The sequence below is a fragment of the Mauremys mutica genome, chromosome 5 (assembly GCF_020497125.1).
Source record: "Mauremys mutica isolate MM-2020 ecotype Southern chromosome 5, ASM2049712v1, whole genome shotgun sequence".
NCBI classification, from domain to species: domain Eukaryota; kingdom Metazoa; phylum Chordata; order Testudines; family Geoemydidae; genus Mauremys; species Mauremys mutica.
The window spans coordinates 53,783,329-53,789,170 of record NC_059076.1 but is presented as its reverse complement, the minus strand read 5'-3'; positions in this window follow the sequence as shown (position 1 = coordinate 53,789,170).

The following is a 5,842-nucleotide window of genomic DNA, read 5'->3' as shown; positions in this document are numbered from 1 at the left end:
AGCAATCTGGGGATCTCCAGAGGTAACAGCATTTCAGCCCTTGGGTTAATGGCTAACTAGTAATCTGAGTTGCTGGTGAAACAGAAATCTGTATCAAAAGTTGTATAGGGATTCAGATCAGCATATAAAACATCCATTCCCTCAATCTCTACAAGATTCTCACTCTATAAGGTGCTCTCTACTCCCCACAAGTCCATCTAAATCAGGTAAGAATTCACAATGAATTCACAAAGAATTCAAACGCTGTCCCCCATTCTTTTTCAACTGAGACAGATTCCCAGTTAAAGCAGTGAACTGATAGCACCATCTAAATTCCACCAGGCTCTTTAGCCACTATGGGGTCACAAATGCTTACATCTATCTTTCCCTTTAGTCCACTGCTGTGGACCAAACATTATCCTAACTGGGGGCTTCCTTAATAAATACAGCTGGAATAGCACTTACCTGTATCTAAAATCAAACAGATATTGGGACCCAGCATTCAGAACAAACATAATTCTTGGTGCTATCTTAATCAGCAGCTGAGTCCACAAGCCTATTTTCATCTCTATTTGTACCCATCACACACCCACTGACTGACTCAATTCACAGATAGTAAATAGGATATGAACTGCAAGGTAGGTTGCCCACAATGAAAACTTCCCATACAGCATCAGAACAACTACTAAGCATGTCTGGTTACTCTGTTCTGGAAGTTTCCGGTCATTCTGAGTTGCCTTCGTTTGCTTTCTGCAGATGTGCAAAGGCAGAGTATCTAGCTAAAATCCATTTCTCTTCCCATCCCCTGGAGAAACAGCCAAATGTTGCAGTATAAAGCCTGGGGGTTACACTCAAATTAGGAAATGCCAGAATTAAGTTAACCTGTGCAAACTTAATTTGGCCCTCTTGTGCATATATATTAAAAGTGATGCAAGTAGAATTAATTTCTTATTGGCACGCTGCACTCATGGGAGGGACACGAAGTTGGGGCACCAGCTAAAGGGGGGCATGTGCCCTCCCCCCATGCTACTCCTCCTGCCCCCAGCCCGGGGCCCCTGCGCTCTCCCCGTCCCCTCCCCATGATCCATCCCATGTTAACTTGGGGTGGGGGGGTCTCTGTCCTCCTGCTACTGCACCAGAGACTTCTGAATCTCAGGGCTCTCCTGGGAACTGCCGCCGCCAAAGGAGCAGAACGTAGGGCAGCCGGCAGCTCCTCCAGCAAGGCTGTACCACCCCAAGCTCTGTCCTCTGGTGGGGCGGCTCGACAGACCCCAGACAGGAGATGCAGCTGTGTGGAAGGTCTGAGGGCGGGTACAGCCTTACCAGAGGAGCTGTCGGCATGGGGCTGCCCGGTGGCCCCACGTTCTGCTCCTCCTGTGTGTTTCTGGTATGGAGTACTGGCTATAAATATCTTACTGATATGGCGTACCAGGGACCGCACCATCATACTTGCACCACTGATTATGATACAGTCTTTAATTATATGCTGACATACTATTTTCTCCACAGGACTTCTGCTTCATTCAGTGCACAGAATGGATAGTGCTCACTGAATGAAGTTAGTCAGTATTTTGTTTTGCCCACATCATTGAATGTTTGTCCCAGTGCCTTTTGTGCCTACACATAATTCAAATGTGCTTTGAATTATTATGGGCTTTTCTATGGCACTCATCATTATAGTATGTAACTTCTCAAATTTTCCCGAGTTTATCTTCACAATACCCCTCTGAGGTAAGGTAATATTTTTATTCCCATTTTAGAGATGGGGAAACTGAAACACATTGTTTAGAGCACAGCTGTCATTGACTTCATTTGCAGCTGTAAATGAGGACTTCTACAAATCAAATTGTCTCAAATTGGGTACCCAGAAATTGAAGAATATGCAATTAGTAGCCCTCTCTGAAAAGTTTGGTTTAAATAGTTGCTGAGCATCACATAGGAAGTCTGTGGCAAAATCAGGGACAGCAGTCAATTCTCCCAGATGCAATTCAGCAACATAAAGTTATTTTCCTGTTTTGTTCACTGCACACCTTCCATGTTCTGCACCAAATAAGGCAGGGATCGTACAGACAAGACTCCTTCATTATGCCACCTTGATTCATCCTCAGAGTCCATCCTGTGCACTGAATGAGCCAGGGTTACTGCAGGGAAAAAGAAGGATGTGGTCATGTAATTAAAGACTGTATCATAATGCATATTCACAAGGGAACTGAATTAAAATTTCAACCTTAATTCTGGCATTTCCTAATTTTGAGTATTTGAGTTTCTAATCTTAACATTCTTTTAATGTATTATTTTTTATTTCCTAGGATTTTGAAAAAAAAACAAACTGAATAGGAAAAAACAAAAACAGAAATCCCCCTCATGTGGGATCACATTGACACCTCTGTGTTTAATGGTCAGCAGAGATGGAACCTATAGATCCACAGTACAAAACTCTGGAGCTAAAAGAATAGCTGATAACAGGAGGGCCATCCTGTATGTGAACAAGACAGTAGAAAAGGCAAGCTCTGCCAGTGGGTTTCACAGCTAATTGCTGAAGCAAAAAAATGTTGCGAATCTGAAATCCTATGTTCTATTCCAGGGTCTGAGGGGAGTGTATTGTAGGGATTACAGACCCTTCTCCCCTAACTCCTCCAGCCACTCCTTGTGTCAGTGCCAGTTCTCCCCTCCCAACTTCATGTCCTAATGTCTCCACTCTGTTCTTCATGTTCCAGTTCACCCCACCTGTGACTCTATGTCCCAGTTCCCAATTAGTAGAAATCTAACTTTTCTCAACTCATTAGACTATATTTTTCATGTTTTCCCCCTATTATTTTAGTTGTTCAGTCCTGTTTCTTGAACAGTTACAATGGTAACATATTATTTTCTTATGTCAAATATACTTGAAAGATGAGAGGGGGACCGAGATTGGGCTCAACAGGCATTGAGAGTGAATGGAAAACGGCTATTATATAAGGTCATCTGTGAATATATTTATATTTTCAAAAATGGCATGGCAAAATGCATTTGCAAATATAATGAAAAAATAGCAAATATGTAACATTTTATATAAAGTTAATCTAGATATTAATGGAATTTCAGTGGCACTACTTGCAGATTAATGATAACTTGGCATGAGTAAAAGTGACATAACTGAGCCCTTAATGCATTTTATAAAATATAACCTATATATATCTTAGGGCTGTTGATTAATCACAGTTAGCTCATGCGATTAACTCAAAAAAAATAATCACAGTTAATCGCAGCTTTAATCACACTGTTAAAAAATAGAATACCAATAGATATGTATTAAATATTTGTGGATGTTTTTCTAAATTTTCAAACATATTGATTTCAATTATAATATAGAGTACAAAGTGTGCAGTGCTCACCTTTTATTATTTTATTACAAATATTTGCACTGTAAAAATTATAAACAAATGAAATAGTATTTTTTCAGTTCACCTCATACAAGTACTATCGTGCAATCTCTTTATTGTGGAAGTGCAACTTACAAATGTAGATTTTGTTGTTGTTAAATAACTGCACTCAAAAACAAAACAATGTAAAACTTTAGCGCCTACAAGTCCACTCAGTCCTACTTCTTGTTCAGGCAATCTCTAAGACAAACAAGTTTGTTCATGTTTATGGGACATAATGCTGCCCACTTCTTATTTACGTCACCTGAAAGTGAGCACTTGTGTTCGCATGGCATTTTTGTAGCCGGCATTGCAAAGTATTTACATGCCAGATATACTAAACATTCTTATGCCCCTTCATGCTTTGGCCACTATTCCGGAGGACGTGCTTCCATGCTGATGATGCTCATTAAAAAAGTAATGTGTTAATTAAATTTTTGACTGAATTCCTTAGGGGAGACTTGTATATCTCCTGCTCTCTGTTTTACCCACATTCTGCCATATATTTCATGTTATAGCAGTCTCGGATGATGACCAAGCATGTTGTTCATTTTAAGAACACTTTCACTGCGGATTTGACAAAACGCAAAGGTACCAATGTGAAATTTCTAAAGATAGCTACAATACTTGAGCCAAGGTTTAAGAATCTGAAGTGCCTTCCAAAATCTGATAGGAATGAGGTATTGAGCATGCTTTCAGAAGTCTTAAAAGAGCAACACTCTGAAGCAGAAACTACAGAACCCGAACAACCAAAAAGAAAATCACCCTTCTGCTGGTGGCATATGACTCAGACGATGAAAATGAACATGCATTGGTCTGCACTGCTTTGGATCTTATCAAGCAGAATCCATCATCAGCATGGACGCATGTCCCCTGGAATGGTGGATGAAGCATGAAGGATCATATGAATCTTTAGCGCAATTGGCACGTAGATATTGTGCAACACCGGCTACAACAGTGCCATGCGAATGCCTGTTCTCACTTTCAGGTGACACTGTAAACAAGAAGCGGGCAGCATTATGTCCTGCACATGTTAACAAACTTGTTATCTGAGCAATTGGCTGAACAGGAAGTAGGACTGAGTGGACTTGTAGTCTTTAAAGTTTGGCATTGTTTTATTTTTGAGTGCAGTTAGATTTTGTGCATAATTCTACATTTGTAAGTTCAACTTTCATGGTAAAGAGGTTGCTCTACAATACATATACTAAGTGAATTGAAAAATACTATTTATTTTATTTTTACAGTGCAAATTATAAATAATAAAAATAAATAAATATAAAGTGAGCACAGTATACTGGGTATTCTGTGTTGAAATTGAAATCAATATATTTGAAAATGTGGAAAACATCCAAAATATTTAAATAAATGTTATTCTATTATTGTTTAACAGTGTGATTAATCACGATTTTTTAAATTGCTTGACCGCCCATTTATACATATGTATGTATATACATACACACACCCTAATGGTAATATTAATCTCCCCACATTCTGTGATGCTGGAGGCTGGAGTCTACAAATAGGGGTAAGTGGAATCAATTTTTTTCTTATGTTGTTTGTTTTACTTATTTTTTTCAGTATGCTCTAAAGGATAAACAAATAAAAATGTAATAAAAAAAATCACACTCCAGAAAATCTTTATTTTCTGTGTTCTTCTCAATATTTTAGAATTATTTCCTTGATTTCCTTCTTCTTTTGAAGCAAAATATCTGACCTGCTGTCCATTAGAATTATAATTTAATAGAAAACCCTGTAATTTTTGATAAACCCCTGGAAGCATTGGGTTTAGAACTGTATGCCAATGCACTGTGCAAGGTTCGATTGCTGCATAGCCCATCTGCTCAGTGAAATTGAAAATCTTTATTTTATTTTTAAACTAACAATTACTCTTCATTAAGAATCTATTGAATCGATAATTGTAAACAAACTAGTCCTGATTCAGAAAATGGTTTGTAGAGTAGTGTGCAGCACCATGAGAACTTTTTACAAGTATATGCAAGCATCTGAATCTCCCAGAGAAAGAGACTGCACTACAGAATATCTACAAAACCTAAAATAGAAAAAAGCTCATGTGATGTAGCAAAAATTACAAATATTTTCTTGACATTGCAAAAATTGCCTGTCATTTAAAATAATCATAAAGCACATTTGATTTAGCAGATATTCCTGTTAAAATTAATCTTTTTTTCCTGACCTGGGTCTTATGTTCAAGTTTTGATACATGCTACAGCCCCCGAAAGAGATGGCAGCACTGTTGATGTGTGAAAGACCCAGCCCTGTAGTGATGTTAACAGAAACAGTAAACAGATGTCTCTCTGTATATTTCAGTGTAATACTGCTTAAAGGACAATGTAACATTTAAATGGTCCCTGGTCGCTTTTTGATATATTAAGATTACAGCCAGCTCTGAAGAGAGATTTAGCTGTCTACCATGTCAGACAAGACTGGTGACCATATAGAAG